The sequence below is a fragment of the Rhinolophus sinicus genome, linkage group LG09 (assembly GCF_036562045.2).
Source record: "Rhinolophus sinicus isolate RSC01 linkage group LG09, ASM3656204v1, whole genome shotgun sequence".
In the NCBI taxonomy this organism is placed as follows: Eukaryota; Metazoa; Chordata; class Mammalia; order Chiroptera; family Rhinolophidae; genus Rhinolophus; species Rhinolophus sinicus.
This window is the reverse complement of record NC_133758.1, coordinates 107,453,070-107,479,876: the sequence shown is the minus strand read 5'-3', so window position 1 is coordinate 107,479,876 and position 26,807 is coordinate 107,453,070. Positions and strand designations below refer to the sequence as shown.

Below are 26,807 nucleotides of genomic sequence, written 5' to 3'. Positions count from 1 at the left end.
GAAAGGGTGCACAGAAAAACCGGGACTCAGGAATGGGTGTGACGTATCACAAGACAGCACGGGTTTTAGTTTTCAAGTCACAGGATGATGAAGAATGGCAGAAACTGTCAGGGGGATGATGTGAGCTTGAGAGGAGAGCTACCTTTTCGACTTTTTTTAAATAACGGGAGTACTCGTGCTACTCGTTTTAGATGCCAGAGCATCCAGGAGCCAGTCCCTCTCACTGGTGTGTTTCTCTTGGGGGACCCCCATTTAGAACTCCAGGGCGTTGACTAGATTAGTCTATCAAGTCCTCCTAACCTTGGGGAGTGTCTCATTCACTCGGCTTGACTGGAATGCTGTTACATCTTAGAGACTAGAGTCCCCTGTAAGTATTAAAAGTGCATCTTTCTGTGCTGGTCCTTTCTGTAAAATCAATCAGATTGAGCTCTGAAACATAACTCAAAGACAGTTAACTTTGACAAGAAGAAGGTACTGAATGTGATATCCCAGGATTGAAGAAGAACTCTTATGTTTTTCCCCAAAATGAATCATGATTATGCAAATGTTTGCATGCAGCATCTATTTCACTTTATCATTCTTGGTCTTCCAGAAAACCATATATCATTGTTATTTACAAAATCAATGTAAGAGCTAATGAGTTCCCTCCCTCTCAGCTCTGCAGCCATCAGCTTGGTGTTAGCCTGCACTGGAAAAAGAGCAAACAAGCCAAGAGCAACACATGAATAGTACTCCTAGCCGCTTGAGTAGCCTGCAGTGCAGTCAAGTATGGTGCTAGTACCAATACAACCACAGTTAGCTAATGCCGTCACAAGCAAATCCAATGTACTAACCCTACTGGAAGGCCTATTACATTCCACTGGACTTCTGTGAGCCTACAGAGCATCCAGAGGCAGGGACATGCTTTTTATCTGTTTGCCATATTACTGCTACTAAACATGGATGGATGGATGGATGGATGGATGGATGGATGGATGGATGGATGGATGAATGGGTAAATGAATGAAAGATTAAGAAGCACAGTCTCTGTAGACATAGGGCCCTGAGTGCAAATCCCACCTTGTATGACCTTTTGGAACTCTCTGAAGTTCAGTTTCCTCATCCACAAAGTGAAGATGAGAACAATAACTATTTCACAAGGTTTAGGAGAGGATCAAATGATAAAATGTTCCTAAAAGTGTTTCATAAACTGTAAGAATGTAATTTAACAAAAGATTGTATTGGTTTAAATGATGCTGAGAAAAATGTTGAATGCTCTGGAGGGTATTTTTGGAGCAGGAGAAACTCTTTGGAGCCAAAATAAAAACAGTGAGGCAAGGTCATGAATGATTAAGGGAGGTGAGCGTCTGCTACTGTCTATGGAAAACAGAAATCAAAACATAATTCCCTAAAAACAGGAAAATGAAGCTTTCAAGTATTGAAAAAAATTGTGGCAACAGACCACGGTCATCATTCCTGCATAATGTGAGTATGTTTCAGATTATAGATTTCGTTTACTCAGGGCATAGTCAGAATCTCCCAAAGCCGTCATTTTCTATTTTGAACGCTTTTCCAAATATGCAATATTCAAAATAAATGGTTAGATGCCACACACACAAAAAAAGAGAGCGCTCGTGTTTTTAATAGCTTGTGAAATGCAGCCATGGGCCTGCTGGTTGGGGTTGAAAGGAAGTAGCCCATAAACAACTCCATCAAGCGTGACAGAGCATGTTCGAGCTGTTTCACACAAAGGAAATTCTTCCATACTTCCAAGTCCTGGGTCCCTCCCCAACATCACATCCTACTGGCGGAGACAGGACGCCCTTCACGAAAGCCACAATGATGCTTTGCAGCCCTACTCTCGGGGCTGAGAGGTGTGAGGTTTAAGGTTTGTAAGAAATGGAGGATCTATTTATTGCTCACCTCTAAAATTGTTTGATAAAATCTTTTTCAACCGCCTTATAAAGTTGGGGTTTAAATGAAAGCTGATTTGTGCAAGGGGGCAATTTCAATTTAATTTTACTTTGGACCAATTGAATGTGCATTGGAAAAAAGATGTCTCTTTTGAGGAGGAGTAGAGATGTAATTCTTTTTGATTCCTTCTTCCAGCACTTAGAATTTCCCCTCAAAGCAGTTGCAGAGTCTACTCAGATAAGTTAGTAGATTCCCTCATGAGATCTAATGAAATCCACTCAAGTAGCCAGAGGGAACTGAAAGCAGAAATCTGTTCTGCTGTTGGTCCACTCAGTCATTTGCTCTGTGAGTGTGTCTCGGCCCTTCCACACCTCATCAACTTCCCCTTCACGGTAGACAAATGGGAGCCATGGTTCTCACCCTCCAGAATGAGTCCACCTGGCCAGTAGCAGTTTACGGCTCTTCTCTACCCTCAAAGGTGAGTGGGAACTCTTTGTCCCTACTCCATGACCCCTGATGATTGGTCCACTGGGACCCAGGCCAGGGAAATCAGTCCCTGCAAAGTGTCACCAAATCTAAGAGCTAGTCATTTTCAGCCACCAGGACAGCTAAATAGGGAAGACTATTCTGCAAGGAAGAGAGGATAAGTAACCAGGAAAGGCAGAGAGGAGAGGCCCAGAGGAAGGGGATTTCGGGGTCCTCAGTGTCCCAGATGCAGAATCCCTTCTTGACGTCCAGCTGCCTCCCAGTCTTTGGAGTTCACGAGGTGCCCCAATCATGAAATCAATAAAATCCCACTGTTTGGACATAAGCTACTTAGTTCAGGGTGGGTTTCTATAACTGCAGCCTAAAGAGCCCCAGCTAACATATTCCTGTCACATAAACTCCCCAACTATATTAGGCACGACCTGTGAAGCCCAGCCCTGTGACCCCCACTCCACCTCTCTGTGTGCTGAGTCAATCTTATTTATAGATACGAAGCCTGGAAGAGCCCTAGCAAACATCAAGCTCATTCCCTCACCTTACAGATATGGAACCCGAGACGTTAAGTGACTTGCTCAAAGCCACCTTGTCCACAGTGGGAGATTCATGGGTGCTCTCTGTTATAGGCACAGCACCTTCGGCGTAAGTCTTAGGGTTTTACAATTTTTTCCCTCTATCTTTCTGTGCGTGGGTAACTCTTGTTTCAGTGGGAAAGAGTGTGCTCTAAGAAACCTGATATAGGAATGGAAGAGGTTGGGACACAATTCCTATGCTCCAAGTCCAGATACCATGGGAAGATAGTGTGCTATGCTGGAGAAAACAGGGTTTGGGCATCAGACTACCTGGGTTCAAATCCAGCTCTACCATTTACTAGCTGGTGACTTTGGAAAGTTAGTTCAAGTCCTCTGAACTCTGGTTTCCTCCTGTGGAAGTGAGGATCACACGGCTATGCCATGGTGTCAATGTCAAATGACGTGAAATCATTACCTGTAAAATGACAGGTACATCACCACGTAATGCGGACTCTCATTAACGGGCAGACCATCCCAGCCAACGGAGGGAAAAGGGCCACTCCTGAGCCTTCACTGGGTTTCCTTACCAATACTCTCTGCCAAGTCTGAAAGGAACCACAGCTTCCCCAGCTGTGAGAGAAGAAAGCAAACGCATTAGAGATTAGGGAGAGCTTAAAAAGCCACCTGGTGAAGCATTCACGACACTCCCAACTGCTCCAAATAGACATGTGTTAAAACGGGTTTTGTGCTTTTTAACTGCTCTTTCTGATTTCCAGGTAACTAGGACATTCGTTCACACCCTGGAGCCAAATACTTTCACGTAGATGTTCAGAAATACTCCACTTATTCATAGCATTGATATGTGAACTATTTGAGAAATTTATTTTTTCAATTCGCCCATCCCTACTCCATGGGTCTTCATTTCTGAGGTCACACAAAAGCTCTCAGGCGCGCCTTTGCTCACTGACACTGACAGAGAAAGTCATTTAGCAAAGTGGATATTTATTTAAGTGACTGGGCGTTGATTTAATGCTAGTGATAAATTTGTGGATCTTGCTCTAAAGACTGTTATTCTAGGTAATGTAATTGTCATGGATCATAACTACAAGACAAAGTACAGCTTCAGCCATCCCGCTTGTTGCAAGAGGATGGAATGTCAAGTAATGTTTTGACTATGAGCATTTCCTGGAGAACACAGAACAATAGACCCTTCTCAATACGGGATTAAATACATATGAAAACATGTCTTGAAATTTGGTGGCAGCATGGGGCTATTAAGGAGACATGGGACTGTGTTTCTTTCTTGCATCGCACCAAATAGCATTCAGTTCACGACATTCAACGGTACCCCACTGCCGCATGGAACAGCTTTGCTTTCCTGTTTTGCTCCGTGAACCCGCCGTTTTCCTATCTCTGTGTCTTTGCATGTACTTTTCCTCCTCCCTGAAATCCCTTGCTTTTTTCATTTATTTCACCCAAACTTAACTGATTGTTCTTCATTCCCCGAAAGTCAGCTCAATTCCCACTTCTTGGAAAGTTTCCCCGAGAGTCCCAAACTGGGCGGAGATCCGGCTCAGTGTTCACAAAACCGCTTCATGGTCCCCAAGGGACTAATGGAGGCCGGGGTCCCTGTCAGTGTGACTTCCTCCATGCTGGGTCCACAATTCATTCATCTCCGTGCGACAGATGCTCAATAGATAGTGTTGAATGAATGGCTGAATCAGTTCACAAATGAATGAATGAATGAATGAATGTGAATGAATGAATGGCCTTGATGCCAAAAAGAAATGAAGACAATACTTTTTGTGACTTACACAAACTGGGACTTTTCTGCCATTCCAGCCTGGCTGAAAGTGCCCACTGATCGATGCAGGCCTGAGCAATTACATGGTAGAAAACACGCATCTTTACTTTTGGAAAGCAGTTTGTTTTAGGAACAATCTGACATTACAGATCGTATTTTTTCCTTTCTCCTTTTCTACTTTGTTATTCCCAAACTACTTTCAGAAAAACAGGATGTTACTTGCTTCAGAGTTCACTTATTTCTGATCATGACCCTCCATCAAAATGCTTAGTCCTTAATGAGTAGGCACTAAAGAAAACTGCAATACTTCCTTTACCGAACACCCCCCATCCACCCAGCAAAAGAAACCATGATGTCAGAGGGGTAATGAGTCACAGCAGCAAAGAGAAAGACTATTAAACCATCATCAAGGAGGTCTTATTTAGTTCTGTGTCAGATACAATGGGGAAAGTAGAAAAGAATCCCACCATTCATATGATACATATGCGTTCATAGGGTTTTCTATGAGAGCCCACCCCAAAGCTTCCTGAATAGGTGATAAAACGTGGAGAAATGACGTGCTGTCAAGGAGACTGACTTGAAGTATTTAAATATTGTATGTGGAAATTGCCTAGATTGGCCTGTCATGACCATTCCTGCCTTTGACAATATGGCAGGAAGGAAAGTTAAAAAGTAGGTTACCAGTTTTCTTAGCAACAGTCTGCTGATGAATCCTGCAGTTCAGCCTCATGAGAAAGGCTTCCTGTCTCCACGGTGCACTAGGATAGCCAGGTAGGTTCTTTCTCTGTGTCTTATCTCCAGGGTCGCAAGGAATTCCCCTGAACCGGTCCACATGTAGACAACCTCCCCTGCTCATTAAATGCCTCTCAAATGGAGACTTTGCAAAGTCTTTCTCCAGCCATTCCGCAACATTCTAATCAGATCTGGAAGAGCTGGCGCTGGATTTAAATGTAAATGCAAATAACAGCAATCTGTATGCCCAACACTGTATTAAGTACATTCCTCACAAAACCCCTTTGAGTCTCCTGGTATTATTATCCCCACTTTATAGATGGGGAAACTGAGACTCAGAGAGCTCGGCCAGTTTGATTACTTACGGAGCTAGGATGTGGTTGCCCCAGATGAAACCCAGGCCGTCTAAGTTTTAGGCACATTTTCTATCCCTTACATTTGGATGGTCTCAATGGTCTCCACACTTGATCAGAACACAGAAAAAGCCAGCAACACCCCGGCACGAAACCTATTTAGAGGCTGTGTCTAAGGCACTTCTCTCCTCAAGGCTGAACAACAGTCGTCCTTTAATGTGTCTTAATTCAGATGATTTTCAGGTTCTCACCATCATCATCATCATCATCATCATCGACTCCTGTCATCAGAACTACCATGCACTTAACTCATACTGTCAGCCATTTCCTTTATTATACATCCCCACAAAAAGCCTGACATGCACGATTACCCATATTTGTGAATGTACAAACAAAATGCTTAGTGAGATGAACTAACTTGCCCAAGACCTGGTTTCCGGCAAGCTGCAAAGCCAGGATTCTAACACAGTGTTAGAGCGCCCCAGCTCTCCTTGTAATCCTTTGCTACACCTGCACTGTTGAAGCTCTTCTTCCTATCTGAGGTCTTCACAGCCCTTGTTGAATAAGAATCAGTCACAGAAGAGTAATGCTAAACCCAGGGTGGAAAGAAAACAAGCCTGCATGCCAGCATTGTGTTTCAAATGACAGCGCTCACTGCTGATGCAAAGTTGTCTTCCTCCACTGCACATCTGACCTCATTTCTTCATCGGAAAGACTGTGGGACAGTATGGAAAGGAAATAACCTGACCCAGGACATCCAGTCAAGTTCCTTCTCTTTAAAGGAACTGGACAGGAAGTGACTAAAAAATCGCCAGTTGACAGACTTTGCTTTGGAAGGTCTCTCATAATGCTGTAGGAAATTTCCAAAACCCTTCCCGATTTAAAATGCTTGGCAGGCTACTTAAAATGTTTTCTCCCTTAGTTTCCAGAAGAAATGCTGGGCAATGTGGTGGAGGTAAGTGCCCTTGGGCACAGGGTCACGCTCAAAGTTGCCCTTGGAAGGGCAGTGGAGACAACATGCTGGTTCCGAGGGGTGAAGGTGTGACAGGAGTATCTGGAAGGGAATTTGCATAGCATGCACATTATTTATTGTGCACAATTTTATGCACAATTGCCACCATGTTATCATTATTGGGTTAGGTTTCAGTGGTGGCTTGGTGGTGGTGCCAGGGAGCTAGTGAAGCCCCTTGAAGCCACTGCTTAGCACTGCCTTCCTTGATTCAAGGAAAATAGCCATGCTGAGCCTCCATTCCTAACCTGTAACCTGGAGATAAAGACAACGACCACATAGAACTTCGTGAAAACTCAGCGAGTTCACACATACAGGACTAATGCACACGTGGAGCTTCTCACGGAATCACCTGGGGACCTTATTCCAATGCAGGTTCTGCTTCACTGGATCCCCAGCAGTGGAGCCCCACATTCTTCATTTCTAACAGTCTCCCCTGAGAAGGAAGCGCTGCTGGCCCATGGACCACACTTCGTGTAGGAGGGTTGGGGGAAGCGGGTGAAAGAGCACAAAACTACTACTTCGTCACTCAGGGAAACCTTGCTGTAAAGTGCAGTGTAGGTTCTAACGTAGCAATGCATTCTAATAACTTTTTAATTAGCAGAAAACTCTGGGGACCTTGGTGTGTGTCAAACAGTTCTCCCCTCTGAAGAAATGCTTCCTACCTTCCTTCTGGACCTGACACGGAGCAGAAGATCTGATGAGCACGACAACCCTCTTTCTAAATGATTTGAAGGAAGAAGATGCAGGCTGCACAGATACTGGAAATGCATGATGTCACCTTCTGCATTCAGAGAAAGGGCTGTCCCTAATTCAAGCCATATTTCTCCCAATGAAGTAGACATATTTGAAACTGGAAAGCATCCAAAGAAAATATGAAATTCAATATATTTCTGCAAGTCCTGGCCTTTGCCTTCTTGTGGCCCAATTACCTACCTGTGCCTGGCATGGCCCTTCCTCTTACCTCATGCTGGATGCCTCCCAATTCTAATTCCTACTTGAGCTCTCAAGTGAGGCATCTGTGGGTGAGAAATCTATAAAGCACTTAAAGGTTGTTGAGAGCCTCCCAGGAGTCAGGCCATGTGCTAAAAGCTGTAATGGATTATCTCAGTTAACCCACTACGAAGACTTTACAGATGAAAATATTCATAAAGATAGAGTGTGTTACAAGGTCACACATCTACTAGGTATCAAAACGGTCTCAAATTGAGGCCTTCACAACTTGGGGTTTCTCAACCTCAACACCATTGACATTGGGAAGCAGATAATTCTTTGTCATTGGGGTGCTGGTCTGTGAATTGTACAGTATTTAGAACATCCCTGGTCTGTACCTACTAGATGCCATTTGCAACCTCTCACTCTCGTGATGACAACAAAAAATGTCTCCAGACATTGTCAAATGGCCCTGGGAGACAAAATTGTCCCAGGTTCAGACTCTTCCAACCCAAAGCCTGATAAACATCTGAGCACCTGATAAACAAGGACAGTCATTATTTTTTAACACCTGACAAGGATCAACCCTGTTATGGGCTAAATTGTGTGCCCCCCAAATTCGTATGTTGAATCTTAATCCGCAGCACCTCAGAATGTGACTATGTTTGGATATAGGGCCTTTAAAGAGACAATTAAGTTAAAATGAGGCTGTTAGGGTGGCCCTAATCCAATCTGATTGGTGTCCTTGTAAGAAGAGAAAATGTGGACACACAAACGGACACCAGCAATGCATGCACAGAGGAAAGACCACGTGAGGACACAGTAAGAAGGAAGCTGTCTCTAAGCCAGAGAGAAAGGCCTCAGAAGAAACTAAGCCTGCCAACACCTTGATCTCTGACTTCTAGCTTCCAGAACTGTGAGACAATAAATTTCAGTTGTTTTAGGCACTCAGGCTGTGGTACTTTGTTATGGCAGCCCTGGGAAATTAATAAACTCCAAAAAGCCACACTGAGCTTCCTGCCTTTACGCTCCCACTTTGCTTAGAACATACCTTGGAAGATTTCTAAATCAACTGCAAGCCTAGCAAAGTAACAGGTTAACTCACGGCAATGCTGTTTATAACCCATGTTTCTTTTCCCAGACAGGGGATAACCATTTGCTGGAAAAATATTTTGGAATACTTACACCGTCATAGCAATTTAGATCTTTTGTAACTACTTACCATTTACACCCCACCACTAACTCTTGTTTGTGTCTTTAATGAGAATATACTTCTTTGAAACTATGAATAGAACGGCAATATGGTATCGTGCCAGGATAGCAAGGACACGCCTAATGTCACTCCCCAGTTCCAGCTCACAGCAGACATTATAATGATGCTTGAAAGACAAGAATGCCTCAGAATCCTTCTTAACACTAGGCTTTAGGCAAGACAACCAGAAGATTAGAGGTGATGGAAGAGATGAATCTTTGTACTACCCTAGATGTAGTGCAGTGTTCTCAACCCTAGTCAGATGTTGGAATCATTTGGAGAGTTGTAAAAAACACATGGGTGCTTGTCTCTAACCCCCAAATTGTGACTAGTTGGTCCGAGATAGCATCCAGGCATCAGCATTTTTCCACTGACTCTAACGTATTGTCAAGATTGAGAATACATACTGGTTAGTCAAACAGTACTCATGCTTGAGAACAATAGCTATTCATACAGCTATGCATACAGCTCTCAATTTCTTCTTTTTTAAAAAAATCGGGGAATATTGGAGAACAGTGTGTTTTTCCAGGACCCATCAGTTGTTGTCCTTCGATCTAGTTGTGGAGGGCACAGCTCCGCTCCAAGTCCAGTCGCCGTTTTCTTAGTTGCAGGGGACACAGCCCACCATCCCATGGGGGAATTGAACAGGCAACAGGAAATGATTAGAAGGAAACACACCAAAACTGATCAGTCATGGAGGTTTTCAGAATCGTTTAATTTTTTTGTATTTTCTGTACTTTTCTAAATTTTCTTCCTTACCCATGGGTTGCTTTTACCATCAGAGGGGAAAGGCATTACTTTAAAGAGCTACCGTGGGTGCAGATACATTAAAGACTAATACCTTTGAGGAAACATCTGCTGAAGGAAAGTAGAAAAAGTGCTACCATCACCCTCGCTAAGCAAACCCTGACCGCCCCCCAAGAAGTGGGCCTATGAGAAACCGGCGAGGGATGGATGCATCAGGAGGTGAGGGGAAACTGCAGGCAAACTGCTGGTACTCCTGTCTCAGCAGGTTGTTCTTCAATTAGAAAAATGGCAGAGTCTCTCTGGTCAGTGCTTACAAGGCTTTAACCGCCTCATCTACAAAACTAACACTCTACCTGTGGAGGACACAGGGGAGGGAAGAAAGGACCCAGCACGAAGGACTGGAGAGGAGGATTTACCTTAAAACGAATAAAGCTGAGCTGTCTGCAGAACCGGCAGGATGGTGGAAGCGGGGCAGCAGCAGCCGCGGGCCTTCCGCAAGTTCATCTCCCGCGCGTGGGCACGTCCGATGAGCAGCGGGTGCCCGTTGCGCAGCGCCCGGCAGCGGCGTCTGAAGTGGGCCTGTGGGGGAAGCAGCACGGCCAGCTGGAGCGCCTGCGCAAGAACAAGAAGGAGGAGCCGTGTGGAGAAGCCCCAGGTGGTGAGGACACACCTGCGGGACCTGACTGTCCTGCCCGAGATGGTGGGGAGCATGGTGGGCCGCGACAATGGCAAGACCTTCACCCAGGTGGAAATCAAGCCTGAGATGATCGGCCACCACCTGGGCGAGTCCTCCATCACCTGCAAGCCCGGGAAGCACGGTCCCCCTGGCCTCGGGGCCACCCACTCCTCCCGCTTCATTCCCAGCAATGAAGGCACAGACTTCTCTAAAGAAAAACAAAACAAACAAACAAAAAAACACCAAAACCAAAAAAACAAGCAAAAAAAAAAAAAAAACTACTGAAGCTGAAGCTTCAGGGCACTCACTCCCGCAGCCCCTTCCAGGACCAAGGACTATGTTCTCGTGGTCATTTCCCCAAATTTGCAAAAGTAAACTATTTTAACAACCAATTATCAATATGACTGCAGTCGTTTCCATTTTGACTTCCCTCTGTGACGCTGCTGCTCACTCAGGTGGCATTAGATTGGCTGTGGCTTTGGGACCATTCATCTAGTCAGTCTCCTAGCCTCGCACTGTTGACATTGGGAGGTGGACACTTCCTTCTGGTGGGAGCTGTTCTGTGCATTCAAGGATGTTTAGCAGCATCTCTGGCCTCTGTTACCAGATTCCAAAATGTGTTTAGACACTGCCAAACATCACCTGAGGTGAAGGAAGGATGCAAACCACCCTCCCCCCGCCCCCACACACACACCTTCAGAACCACTGACCTACAGAATATTGAGTTGGGGACACGTGTAATTTGGGTTTAGAGGGGTATAATTCTACCGCTCACAGCTGTCCTGGTAGGACTGGCTTTCCGGAACATGCCCGCAGCTTTCTGTGCTGACTCATCCTATGTAACATGAAAGTGTGAGGCCACAGGGGGTGTGTGTGAGTGAACAAGTCCATGGCTCTTGAAACTTCAAGTATGTGGGTAGTGGAAGAGAAACAAGATTTACAATGTATGCAGCTAGAAGCTACTTTACAGAAAGTTCTTCCCAACAGACTTGTTAAGAAGGGGTTTCTTTTCTCATCAACACATTTCTAATGCATATGAATTACAAATGCACCAAATAAGGAAGTTTCATGTATTTTTGTATGCAACCAATAGAAACTATTCTGACACAAAGAAGCAAATTGTAACCAACACATTTTCTAAGCACACAAACATCATTATTTCCTAAAGAAGGAGAGATAGATTTTAAATAGAAGTAACAAACAGGCTCCTAGATTTCTCCATCATCCATCAAATGAAGAGGAAGTCATCAAATGAACACATTAGAAAAACATGTTGCCTTTTTTCCCCCCATTTACATGAAATTAGTGCTATGGATGAAGATCAAATAAACACATAATGCTGGACTCAAACAAGAATGTCAGTGACAAACTGGTTAATGAGTGCTGTCAATTCAAAGAATATTTGCATTTATTATTTCACAAGAAAATTTGAAGAGCCCTGAAATAATGGAGTTCTTCCTAAATTTGAAACAATGCTAAAATTGTACACAACCCCAATAACAAGTTGTGAAACTGAGCAATTGCTTTTTAAAACTATCAATAGCAAAAATAGAAACCAAAATCAGGTTACTTTCCCCAGCCATGCCAGAAGAAAGACAAGATTATCTTCCCGTTCTTTCAACAGAAAAGTATAACATAAAACGTCATATGAAGAGGCAGTCAAGGGTATGCAGATCAAAGGTATAGGAGAAAACATATTATATGGGGTCAGGGATCCAGTAGTTAATTAATAAAAAAATTATGTTATTATTCTGGATGTTGTGAAGTTTGTCACAATTATTGGCTTTTACATGTCTTAATTTTGAGATTTTCTTCATTCTAGTATGTTTTTTATTCAGACTTTTGTATTTTTTTCTTATGGGAATCCCCAAATTGCATACGCTTCAGGCCTCCTCACCGCTAGGCCTGCTCCTGAGCACAGGCCCTGGATGTGTGTCCTGTCAGGTCATATTCACACCCTGTATTATCCCTTTTACAATTAATCTAATTAATTGGACCATATACCTCTCTCCAAAACATATTAAGGACTCTGAGACTTAATTTAGAAGTACCGAGAAATCTACATTATGGAAGAAGAGTCAGCTAGCCTTTATTCCCAGACTGTGGAGTCTGTCCACGTGTGTTAGTGACTCTGGTATCAGAAAATAGAGCCAACACCCCCTCATAGCTCCAGCAGAGGCACAGAAACTCTGGAGATGGCAGTTAGCATGACTGAGCACCTATCCAATCAGCTATGAACAAATCAGCTCCATTAAATTATCTCCTGTTTTTAAAATATAAAAGATATGTTAGGTAAATTATACACTGAATAGGACAAAATAAATATATTTAGTTTATCAACACACTGCACTAAACAGGGACCAACTGGAGCTATGTACTTATTTGTAATATTAGGCCATTTACACTGATAATATTTATTTTGGTGTTCTGAGGGGGAAGATTTTTAGCCTTGTAGGCCATCTGGGAGAAGTCTGTTAAATTTTCCAGAAAGTTCCATGAGTGCCAAGACTATGTGATAGTATCTAGCACAGTGCCTGGCACATATATGTGTTGAACAAATAACTGTTGAATGAATGAGACTCTACCCCTCTTCCCTGCTTCTTGGAAGTGAGGGAGGGAAGGACATGAGTGAATATGAGGAACCATTTCCTTTGTGCAGTGATCCCTGTTTAAAAGGAGAAACCCATTCTTCAGATTACAGAATTAAGTAGATTATTTTAAAGGAAGCAAGGATGGATTCCAGTAAACATCTTAATAGCATCAACAGACCACAAGATGAATCCTCTGAGAATCCAAAGGCAGCTAGCTACAAGGGGCTTATTTATTTATCTTAAAGACTAGATTTAGCAAAATTCTTTCTCATATCAAAAATCAGGCAATCCAAAGATTGAACCTCTGGAGGATGTAATTAATTGTAAAATATTTTCGGTTTCCATGCCTGCATTTCTACATATCTGTTAGGACTATTAGCCAGGAAAGCATATTATATATCCTCCTCAAATGTGTGATTTATAAAAGCTGCTTCTATCGCAACACTGATTTTTATTACATAGTGGGACCATTTCCTTCCTTCTCTTTTGAAAATGTACACCTCTAACACCATATTCCACAGGAAAAGTTTTCTACAGCCAACTTTATAAAACCATTATATTAAAAAAAATTCTAAAGATCATTCCAAAATCCTGTCCTCACCAATGACTGGTTTTGTATTTGCTAGACCCAAATCAATATACAACATTCCTATATTCTCTTGCTTTTGCCTTTTGTAGATTTTTATTTACATGTTCATCCTATTTTTAAGGCAGTCTGATCATGCATGAGACTGAGAGCTGAGCTTGCTGCTTACTCTCCATCTCTGGCATTTAGCTGAAGTTCATGGTACAACTTTTCCACTCTGGTCCTTTATATTTCTTCCTGTCTACTTACCAATGGTCAACCCGAGTAAATGAACTGTCACTTAAAATAGATGATTTTCCTATTAAATTATCAAATTACTAACCTCATTTTGTGTTCTATTTGTAAAGGATATTACTTCTTTCAAATGTATTTTTCAAGATCACATAGCTGATGACAACCTAGTTTTCCAAGTTAATTACTTTTGAAACAGACCACTGGGGGCAGGGAGGAAGCAAAAAATTCCAAATGATTCAAAATATTATAGCAATAGGCTTCAGTTATATTTCAACAACTTTCACAACAAACCCCAGTGTCTCTTTTGGTAATAAATAAATAAATAAATAAATAAATAAATAAATAAATAAAATACAATAAAATAAAATCTCATAACTTTATTGAGAAACACAAACTCAAGAGGCCAAACATTTTTAGAAAGATTTCAAACTTATGGTTTAGTTCTTTGTGCTTTAAAATAATAGGAAAAAATAATAAAAAGGAGTCTAGAGTAAAACTGCCAAAATGCAAATTTAAATTCTTCTAGCTACCTGCACATGGATATTTACAGCAGTTTTATTAATAATTGACAAAACTTGGGAGCAACCAAGATGTCCTTCAGCAGGTGATGGATAAATCAACTGTGGTCCATCTACACAATAGAATATTATCCAGCACTAAAAAGAAATGAACTACCAGGCCATGAAAAGACATGGCGGAAACTTAAATGCATATCACTAAGTAACAGAAGATAGTCTGAAAAGGTTACACAGAGTGGCATTATTCCAACTATATGACATTCTGGAAAAGGCAAAATTGACAGTGAAAAGATCCATAGTTGCCAGGAGTCCGGAGGGTGGGTAGTGGGGAAGGATGAACAGGCAGAGCACAGAGGATTTTTAGGGTAGTGAAAATATTCCATATGATACTAAAATGGGGAATTCATATGTCATTATACATTTGCCCAAACCCATACATTTGTCCAAATAGACATTAGAGTGAACCCTAATGTAAACTATAGACTTGGGATGATTAGGATGTGTCACTGTAGGTAGACTCATCAATTGTAATAAACCCCCCTCTGGTGGAGGATATGGACAAAGGGTTAGACTATGCATTAGTGGGGGCAGGGTATATGGGAGCTCTGTACCTTCCTCGTGGTTTTGCTGTGAACCTAAAACTGCTCTAAAAAATAGTCATTAAAAACAAACAAAAAAGGCAGTGCATCTCCTGGGGAGTGAGTCTATTCCCCTCATTGGAGATTTTCAAACAAGAGGGAGGACCTCACTGTCAGATTTGTGTACAGGACCCAGGCAGTGGATGTGTGCTCAGATGAGATCATTTCCAAGGTTTTTCAAAACCTCAGGTAATATAAGATATAGTCAAAACAATTTAAGTCAAAACTCTACAAACAAAATAAAATGGAGAAAAACTCTGAAAGCAAAAAAAAATTTTTTTTGCATAGATAATTAGGAAATTTAACATCAAAACAAGATGGTTAGTAAGGCATAATTACTGTTTAAAAAAACTCTTCTGGCTGAATTTTAAAATCTGTTATAAGACAGGCAATCGAATGATGCTGGTCCAAGTTCATACCAATACTCTGATAGTTCAGTTGCTTCATGTTGTTTATAGTGAATTGAGTGCATTGGACTCTGACCATGGACTCCATATCCCAGAGTCTTCCTTCTGAAGAGGTAATAGGCCCAAAGGACAGCAAGTCCAAGTTAGGAGAGGGGCCAGTACCTGACTGCCCACAACCAATCCACACATGACTTTGGCTCCTAGTGCCAACAGAACTAACACTTAACACATAGGACCCTGATGAAGTTCCCAGAGGTTATGTAAAATTGGAGAGGAAATAAAATCTGAAGCTGAGTTGGTTAGACTGCCCCATCGTGGAATTCATCTACTGCTAGCATAGCCTTCCTGAGCTGGAAACAGAAGCCAACTAACCAAACCCCATCTCCTGAGGCCCAGAAAGGGAAATGACCAGCCATGGCGATCGGCTGCAGCACTGGAATGGGGGACTCAGGGCCCTGCACTTGCCTCTAAAGTCCTCGTAGAGCCTTCCCATATCATCCCACCCTGAAATAGACCGATTCTACTCCGTAACCCTTAAAGTGATTGTGACTGACGCTTTCCATGGAAATTCTACTTGCCTTCAACAGCAGCTCTTTGTTAGCACCAAATTCTATCCCATCTAGCCCATCCCTGAGCTTGCTGTGCTTTAAAGTGGGTGCCAAAGGAGGAAGATAATGATGTTAATTGAGTCTTCTAATTTCTCCCATAAAAGTTATGAAATTGCTGGATGAAGTGAATTTATTATAGAGTAAATGTGTGGGGGAGCAGGGGGTGGGGGCTGTTCCATTCCATTTCCCGGGTCTTTGGCTGATGAGGCCTTTGAACTCCTGCCCACACCAAGCCCATGAATCAGTGTCATCGACCATGTACATTTAGATAATTGAAATAATACAGATGAAATGGATACAAAAGATCTACTATTTCATGAATAGCGACTCCTTTCTATCAGTGCATCAACAGGGAAGCAAATTAGACCACCTACATTCCTGCTTCATACAAAAAGATGCTATCATTTTGCCCACATCTTTCTACCATCCCACCTATTTTCATGTTCTTTCTGAAAAAGTGCTAATATGGTCATAGCATCTACACAAGCTTCTAATCAAAATTATAATAATTCTGAATGGAAATGATGCGGGAATTTCTACTAATGATAATATACAGGAAGAAAATTGAACACAAATGTTTATATTTTCTGTCTTCACCGTGGTTATAAAAAGCTTAAGCATACAAAAATTGGAAGGTTAAAAACTCAGCTTACTATAAACTTTGAAATCCTATGCTGAAAAAGAATAAAAGTGTTCATATGTAAAGCCACTTAACCTGCTATAAAGTCAAGAAGGAATATCATTCTTAAAAATTAAATACCCCTAAAATAAACAGGGTCAGGAAGGCATTGTTGTTATGAGACGACTTCATTAATTTTGAACACAATCGTGAATGTCCAATCCTGGTCTAGAATCCCAGGGATGATGATAAATCATGCTTCACCTCCCTTACTACAAACTAACACAAATTTGAAAGTGACAAAACACATATTATTCAAAAGGATTTTTCTAGATCCGTTTCCAATTTCAATATTGGTTTTTCTATCTGGGATTGAAGTTCAAAATGCTAAAACAAACCATTGGCCTCCAGTCATAAAGAAACTAATGGATAAAGGGAGCACGTACTATTGACCAAAAATGCCAGAGAAGAAAGCTTCTAAAGGAAATCTCTGTAAAAATAAACACGTCGCTAATCCATGCATGATGTTACCAATGCACTTTGTCGCTTGCCTTCTATGTCACAAGATGACATCGTGACAGTGGTCAAAGTTTAAAACATGGTCACCTTAGCAAACATTTGGGAGCTGTTTCCATCCTTCCTCATGGCTCTGCCCCTCTCTCTGAAGATAATTCTTCCTTAGTGTCTTTTCCTCAGAGCACATGAAAGACACTTGCTATATATTTGTGAATTAGTTAATTAATTAGCGAGCACTCCCACATCTCCAGGGGGTCTCTTCCACCTAGCCTAACAACCCAGCAGGAGAAAGGTAATTTCCTCTTAGGGAGCCTCTGGAACTTGCTGCTTAAACCATCTCGATACCTCCTTGGCTTGACTTTTAAATTGGGTGTTTCTCCACATAGGGGTGCTCACTGGAACTTTTTCTACAAGTGCCCAGATTAAACCAACAACAAAGGAGAAGAAATCAGTAAGTCAATCATAAACAAACTCTCATTTCTCTCTGCTACCAAATATAGTCAAACAAAACCAAAAAACCTCCAGCACGTTCTGGGGGACTTTTTATTTCCTTTTTTTTTTTTTTTCATTCCTTAAAATGTGGGTCTCAGCGCTCCATGAAGGCATGAATTCCAGCATTTCAGTCTAGGCGGGTGTTTAGTAGAGAGACTTGGGAGTTTCGAGGGGTAAAATGACACCAGAGCCAGGCTTCATGGGATCCGAAGAGCCCTCTGTCTCTAGGGATACCAGTAATAGGCTTTGTACAATTATGAGAAAATAACAGTCATGGGCATGTATTTGTCAAGCCAAGCATAGACCGCTCACCAGAAGGAATTCACAATCCAGTTCAATTCCAGAAGCACCTCAATGGGCATCTATGCAAGGCCAGACTCTGTGTCAGGCAAGGGGGAGTCAGAAGTGAGTGCGTTGCTGTCCAGAAGGGAGACATAAACAAACAACTGTAACACACAAATGTACCTTTTGAAGTACTCAGTACTTCATTCCCCAGATCTCATTAACAACTGCGATTTCCCTTTTGTCTCCAAATGTGTTAAGAAGATTACTTATGAGCAGTGATCAAGCTCTGACATTCCTAGGGGAAGCCATTTTATTTTAAACACGATCCAGATAAGAATTTGTAGGGAGGTAGAAGGGGCTCTTCCCCTCCCCCGTTTGAGAATCACGGACCAAACACAATGCAGTGTCCCACGCCAACATGGGGCAACCCAGCAGAGCATGCAGCCAAGTGGAAAGGGCTCGTGTCTACTCCAGAGGCTACCTCAGTAGCACTTGGAGCAGACACTGCAGACAGCCAGGAGGCTGGACCCAGGACCTCAAAGGGCACACACTGACCTCCTGGAACAGCCAGAGAGTGGGCGCAGGACCAAGGAAAGGTCTCATCAGCAGAAAGGGGCCACTGGTCACTGGTGAATCTGAGAAAGACGAGGTGACACATTTATCAGTGGCAGACATCAGGGAAAGAGACCAGCAAAACACACAAGGGCAGGGCTGCCTAGTGATGCCAGCAGCCACAGTGCAACTCAGGCCAGGGAATAACCAGAGTCCATCATGTAGTTCCAGGCACCATCCTGATGTAGATCCAGGGACCGGCCCGTGAGAGCAAATGCAGCCTCCACTCCACACACCCAGCCACTGTCTAAAGACAGCAGGGCACTCGGGATGGAAATTATTAGAGAGAAAATTAGAGCAATCATCTCCAAAGTCAGGTTTATCTAGAGACACTCTTTATATTATTGATGAGGTCTAAGGATGAAAGTGGATTGCGTAGTTAGTTATTTTCTTCTTAGCTAGAAGGGTGGAGGGTCCTACAAAGGACAAGATAGTTCCAGGAAAGGAAACTGTATTTTCTCCTGTGCATGCATCTGAATTGCAGTGGACCACCCACTGACAAAAAGAAAGGGGTGGTGAGGGTGTGCCAGGCTCAGAGAATGAATGAAGCAAAAGTACGGAGTTGGGAATATGAACAACACATTTAGGGATTAAAAAGATTTTCAACTTGACTGTAGAAGAAGGTTTAAGATAAAGATCCTCAAAGGTCAGGGTAGTATGGAGGCTTACAATTCCCAGGATATGGAATTTAAACTTTATTTTGCTGACTTTAAACTTAAGTCTGGTTTCACTAAGCAGTGGCTTTCTTTTTTTTCTGAATTTAAAAAAAAGAAAGCAAAATTTCAAATGAGTGTCAGCATTTCCCTTCAATGCTCTAGTCTGAAGATCTTTTTCTTTTATCTAAAAATACACTAAGAATTCAACTACCTACCGGTGGAGGGAAGAGAGATCCTCGGGCTAAAATAAATCTTGTGGACAAGAGGAGCTGAATTCATTATATGCATGTTCACGTAAAAAATGATCAAAATGAGCAAAATAATAAAAAGAGACACACAGTAAAACTGTACCACACCAAGGGATTGCATGGTTTTACTTTCCACCGGACTGTAAACTGTCTGAAAGAAACAAAAAAAGGCATGTCTGGGTTGAATTTCAGCACATTGCATAAGGAATTAATTACCTTCAATTTCAAAACTAGCCTTTCTGGAGTTTGATTTCAGTTTGGGGTATTTATGACTCTGAATTATTTTTACACCGAATTAGCAGGGCTTTCCCTTTTCTATTACCTATGATACAAAAGGAGCTGTATCCGTCCCTGTTGTACAGCACTGCAATCCTCATGACCTCATTGGGAAAGACGGCTGTCATCAGAAGGCCCCTCTGTCTGTCCACTCCCTACACGGGTCCAAGAAGGGTGCCCCCCACACACATCTAGTCATTGAGCCTCTTCAGCATTGGGTGGTGTCATCTGACAGGCCCGAAAGCTCTATAGCAAGCACTGAGCAATTGAGTAATACACTCATTGTCAAGGTCTCCTTTTCCACGTTAGTCTCATGCCTGTCCTTTGTGGGCATCTGTGGCTCACATGCCACCTTACCCAAAATTTCACTAACTTAAATTGGAATTTCGTCTGGCAGTTTGGGTTGGCTTTTGTTTGAAAGTCAGTGGTACAGTGCTTCTACCACCCAATTAACACGGGCGCTCAAGTTACTGAAAGGGCTGCACACATGGAATTGCATGCAGATCCTCAACTGTGCCAAGTTGTTTCATGTCCTTTTCCTCTGCTAAAATACCCTCACCCACTTATCCCCTGGCAAACCCCTACACACTCTGCAAGACCCAGCTCAAACACCACTGCTGAAGGCTTCTCTGGCCACACTGGGAGAGGGGACCGTACACGGCCCCTGACTGTGGTATACGTCACTCTTCATTGCACTCATTGGTAAGAAGTCAGCCTTCCCACCCCGACTAAGAACTGTGAGAACCTTCAGGACAAAGAGCTGATTCTAATACAACACTTGGCAACTAGGCGGTGTTCAGTAAAGGCTAATTGACCATGATGCATCCTCACAAAAGGACGAGACAACTGGGTAAAGCTGTATTAGGAGACGAGCAAGTTGTCTCAATGGATTTGCTTTGCAGTGAACTTCGTTGAGTGCCAGGATGAGGTGGCAAGGGGGGTGGGGTGGGATGCCCATGTGAAATTCAAATCCACGATCATTAACTGATGTATAATGATGAATAACTAATGAAGGGCAAGAATATTAACCAAACGAAACATCAGAGTTGGTAGGACAAGTAGGATCCCAAAACTGACTTGTTAATGGGTCTTCCATACCACAGAAATCTATAGGAGGTACAAGTGCCTATACACGTGTAGGTGAAGCAGAGAGACGCAGAGTCTGACTAGCCCGGGTGGGCTGGACGAAACACCAATCCTTAGAGTGTGGGCCAGACCCCCAGGCACGAGAACCACTTGCAGTGAATAAGGATCTCTGAACGTACAGCCTAGGAATCGACCTTCCAAGCACATGCCATGGTGACTACCATGTACAACTCTCTGAAAACCTATACAGAGAAGAGGGTGATTTCCCTGCTGGGAATTGCAACCTTGAACTTGCTTCAAAAGTGAATTTCCCTGGAGAAAGTGTGATCTTTTCCAAAAATGATGTAGGAGAAATTGCAAATCTGTACAGAAAAAATGAACAAATGTGTATCTTGACCTCCACCTTAAACCACAAACAAAAAATCAATTCCAAATGGTTCATACATCTAAATATACAACATGAAACAATAACTCTTCTGGAAAAAAACAAACAAAAAAAAACAGAAGAATAGCTTCACAACTTAGAATAGGAAAAGATTTCTTAACAGGTCCCAGAAAGCACTCAACAATTTTTTTCCTTTAGAGAAAATATATAAATTGAAATACATCAAAATTAAGAACTGGTGTTATCAAAATATACTATTAAGAAAGCCACAGAAGAAATGAAGACATTTGCAAAATATGTATCATATTTGACAAAGAACTTATAACCAGAATAAAGAACTCCCATAAACCCATTTAAAAAAAGGCAACTTGACAATAACAGGGACAAAAGAGTTGAACAGGCACCTCACAAAAGAAAATAAGCATACGTAAGGGTATTCAACACAATTAGTTATCAGGGAAGTGATAATGAAAACCATAGTGAGATGACACTTTATACCCAACAGAATGGCTGAACGTTTAAAAACCTGACCATGCTAATGTTGGCAAGGAATATGGAGCCACCAGGGCACGTACACGCAACTTATGGGAGTAAAAATTGGTACGATCACTTTGGGAAACTAGTTGGCAAGATCTACAAAAGACAAACTCAGTGACCCAGGAATTGCGTGCCTAAGTATACATGCCTATGTCCATCGAAAGGCATCTGAAAGGATGTTTAGTAGCACTACATACAATAGCCAAAAACTGAAAACAACCTGAACACCCTTCAATAGAAAAATGGGTAAATAGTGCTACATTCATACCATAAAACCTCCCAATAAAATTCAAGCTGTCAAAAGAACTGAAGAAGCAATGCATGGATGAATCTTGAGCCCACCATCCTGGGAACAAGAAGCCAGACCCTGAAGAGTACATTCTGTGTGATTTAATGTATGTGAAGTTCAAAATCAAGTGAAACTACCCTATGCTGATAAAAAGAATAGTGGTGACCTTGCAGGGGTGTAGGGAATGAGAAGGGGCCTGAGGGATACTCTAATGTTCTATTTCTTGATCTGGGTGCTGGTCACTTGGGTGCATTCACTGTATTGAAACTCATCAAGTGGAACACTTAGGATTTGCGCGCTTTCGTCTTTTGGGATGTATGTTTACTTCTCTAAAAAGCATACTTAAAAAAAAAATTTCTTAAACAAGCCCACTTATCTGAATAATACTTTGGCATCAGCATTCCACAGCCTCGTACACTCTTCCATCCAACAGCATCACTAAGCTGGCCTTCACCCATAAAGCCACTCTTCTGTATGATTATAATGGATTTCTGCATTTATATGGCGCCTTTCCTCTGCCGAGATCAAAGGGCTCTGCATAATAAAAGATAGCATATCAAGTGCAGCATATCAAACACAGTTAGGTCTGAGAGAATAAAGGGGAAATATTGAACTTGGGGACATATAATCTCGGAACCTTGTAGACATAAAATAAGTCATAAAAACTGTATGTAAAAACAATCATAAACATCAACTATTAAGAATTCATTTGTGTGAAATAAAAGGCCCGCTGCTCCTGGGGTTCCTTTCTGACTCTTCCTATGGGGAGGACAGAGAGCAGCGCAGGCGCTCGATTTAGGAGTTAGACTCAGAGGCACCACTTTGCAAGATTTCTCTGGAGTCAACTTGGCACCTCACCGCAGTAAAACAGAACAACTAAATAAACTCTCTGTGCTGCTGTTCAAAGAGCTTTCATATGTGCTTTGAGATATAAACTCACGAACTCTGACAACTAATTAAATGGGCCTTTTTTATATTCGTGAAATAAATATTCTATTGAATATCTCTCTGAGGCATATACAATTATATACATCGCTTTTATGTTTTACATTGACACTCACCAAACGTGTTTTCCTCAAACTTCAATTCTTAAAGTCACCAAGGGAAAATGTGCACGATGAGGACTTTTTCACTGGCCTGAGGTCATTTTGGAAACCTGGGTGGGGTGACATTCTGGGTTGGGCCAGTGACTCCAGGAGATAGTTCCATTAGCCTAACAAGGGACATCTTTAGGTTTGTGGATTGTGAAACAGCTGCTCAGACAGCTCTCTGTAATCTCTACACATGTGGAGGGAGAAAAAGGAAAATAGGTGGCCTGGAATCATTCACATAATCCACATTCCACACAGGGATAACTTCAATAAAAGGAGTCAGGTAAAACAGTGCTTTCATTTCGTGTGTGTACCTTTGCGAGGGATGACAACAGTCGATGACTGGAGCAGAGGAGGAGGACACGGGCTGTTTGGAAGCACTCTTAGCGGAGAACCGCATTACATTCTCACAACAATCCTATTAAGTTGGTAGTTTCTTATCCCCATTGTACAGAGACAAAAATGAAGATAAAAAAAAAAAGGTTAACTGCCGTGCCCAAGGTCGCACTCCATAATAAGTGATGAAGCCAAGACTTCAGCCCAGGCGATGTGTCTCCACAGCTTGTGCTCAGTATTTAGCACTTGAGTTTATGGAATTAGGTGGAAGGGGTACCAAGGCATTCATTCCATGGTAAGATTTTGTGTTGGAAGAGAGCCTTGTCATTCTGCAGGGGCCCGTGGTTTTCAGGGACTGCTCTGTTACTCCTATGACCTGTCATGCACTCCAAAAAGAGAAAGACCTACTTCCCTAATTAGAAATGGATCGCTAAGTCCCATGTCCCTACAGAGACGGTCAAATGTGTGTCAGGACTCAGGTACCCCTTGGAATCAGGCATTGACACAACTCACATAAGTTTAAAATAATACAGCCACTCCCCCATCGTTAGAGTTTGCTCTTTCTGCAGGTTTCTGACTTGTCCTTATTGCCAAGCTTTTAGTCTAACAGCATTTGCAAAAGATTCCCTGGAAGGTAAATTCACGTTCCTTGCAAGCCCTATGGAAAAATACAGGTTTCCTCCGTGGACAGTAGCAATGATTCATTCATAACAAGAGTGTTGCTAAGTTGTTCAACAAGAGACCAGTCTGTGGGGAAAAAAACAACAGCTAGGAGATTTTCATCTGACCAGGAGGTCACTTTAAAATTCAATTTAGTGACACCCTTGTGGGCTTTCCCTGGCACCTAGAATATATGGACTAATAATTGGGAACAGCTGCTTGTCTTGACTGGAATCACTCTATTTAAATAGCTCCAAGATTACACCCTTGGCCTCAGCTTCTTTATATACTTTGGAAATAAACTACTGTGGATGCCCAAATGTATTCAGACAATGGAAGAAATTATTTATGGAGACTGACCACATCCCGAGCTGCAAACCTCATTCATTGCCCTGGTTCAGTCATCACCACCCATGCAAAGGAGAGGGGACAAAATGACAAGGTCACATGGTTACTTTTCCCCAGGAGTCTCCCTGAATAAAAGTTACCCTCAGATTGAAGCACTTTTTCATGACCTTACTCCAAGACACCGTTGTTGCATTCGACTCCACTAAAAACTGGACTTAACTATCCAGTTTATTCAATCTGACATTCCCAGAATATGTGAGTCTGGTGTGCCCCAAGTGAGGTCCTGAGCAGCGAATGAGATTTCTGTCGCATGCAAGATTTACATATTTTAACTGAACATTTCAAATGACACTTCAGTTTCCTTCCCATTTGGGCAGTTTTGTCCAGTTTTATGTTTTTTTTGAATCACTGATTCCACAAAGATTGATTACATGCTTCCTGGGCCAAGTACTCATCCTTCAAAATGGCTTGAGCTGAATTTATTCATGCCAAACACACTTGTAAGCGTCCTATTCCAATGTAAATATCCAACAATAGAAAAGTAATAAAATATAGCATGACATATCCACTTGGCAAAATTTGATAGGCCTATGCACAAATAATGACAGTATCTATAGGATTATGAAAGAAATTGGGGAAATTAAAATAATATTGTTAAAAAGAAGCAAAATAGAATAGACTTGTGATGACAGCTATGTACAATTCTGTACAGACAAAAGGTGGAAAAGAGGAAAAAAATCAAAAGGAAATAAATATTCTATATTCTGAATCTCTCCAGAAATATTCCAGAAAACCACACAGATCAACAATGTGAACAAGTAAAACCACTTGAATGCGTGTCTATAGCACTGTAAGATAGAGAAAACTACAAACTTCAAATTATGTCTGAATAGGGAAATAATTGACCCAATTCAGAAGAACCAGTTCAGAAAAGAGGGAAAGAAAGCAGGGGCCTGGGTGTGGACAAACAGATACAACAACCCCCAGAAAGAGAATGCCTCCCTTGGATGGGAAAATACTGAACACAAGTCTGAGACATGGTAGATTAGAGTATTGGTCACTGACAAATAAAAAGGAAGGAGCTTGAAAGTCTGCAAAAACAGAGATGGGAATCGTGGGAAAGGACCGCCTCAGTAGGAGAAGGGATAACTTGGAAAAAGCCTTCAGAGATTTGGTGGTGAAGAAAAACAAGAAAGAACTGGAAATGAAGAGTACATCAAAAACAAGAAAAATCACAAAATCAGAAGACACATCACCACCATCCCTAAAGGGGGGGGGGCGGGGATTTTTAAGAAACTGTGCTTCATACACAAACAGAAGAGGAAGCTCTTGAATTAAGAAATCTCATGTGTAACCTAAACCTTTACCTCCTCACCTATATATACCTGAGTAAGAGTTCTTGCTAGTCCAAGAAAATAAAACATCTCAAAATGAAGAGTAAACATCACAATATCCATACAAAGTTACTATAAGAAGAAAATATAACATAAAATCAAAACCTTTTAGCTGATGGATATTCTCCCCCCAAAACAACAACAAAGCAGAAGAAAATATCAACACCCCAATCTAAATGAAATATCCTTAAACAAGCATTTGGAGATACAGGGAAAAAAACAGCCTAACTCAGAAATTTTAAAACTGAAGACATAAATGGATAAAAATCAGGAAAGGAAGTTTTTAAAAAAGACAAAGTCATCTTAGAAATTATGACTAAATTACAATATGCCCAATAGAAAACAGAGATATTAAAAGGTATGCATGAAAGGCATAAAAATAAGCAAAAGAATGAAACAAAATTAAAAAGCATGTAACAATAATTTAAAAGATCTAATGTAGGAATAACTGGAATCACTGACAAATGACCAACAAACCAAAGGAATAGAACCAATATGTAAAACTATAATCCAAGAAAAAATTCCCAGAGATAAAATCAACATACATTTACATCATGTACATAATGAAATGGTCCACGGTGTATCTAGTAAGAACTACGCAGAATGGTCAACTTTAAAGACATATCCTACTAAACCTAATATTACATTTTTAAAGAAAAAACAATTCCTGTGGGCCTCCAAGTAAAATGACCAATGACTTACAAAGAGAAGAAAATCAGTTTGGCCTCAGATTTCTCCATAGCAATAGTACAAAACAAGACAATAGTGGATCAGCAACTTGAGAGATTTGAGGAAAGAAGGAATCAGCCAAGGTCAAATGGACAAAACATAAGGCTATAGAAGACATAAACAAAACAGTAATGTAAATTTAATGCATACTTCTTGATCTTTCCACTTTGATAGTAGAATATATGGAACATAACACAAAAATTGATCATGTGTTAGGTCACAAAGTCTCAATATGTCCCACAAAGGGGAAATAAAAACACATTCTCTCATTA

At 41.6% G+C, this 26,807-nt stretch overlaps 1 pseudogene; it reads left to right on the top strand.

The window, feature by feature from the left end:
• Positions 1-10,175: 10,175 nt before the first annotated feature.
• LOC109461225 (small ribosomal subunit protein uS19) lies at positions 10,176-11,242 on the top strand (annotated as a pseudogene).
• The last annotated feature ends 15,565 nt before the right edge of the window (positions 11,243-26,807 follow it).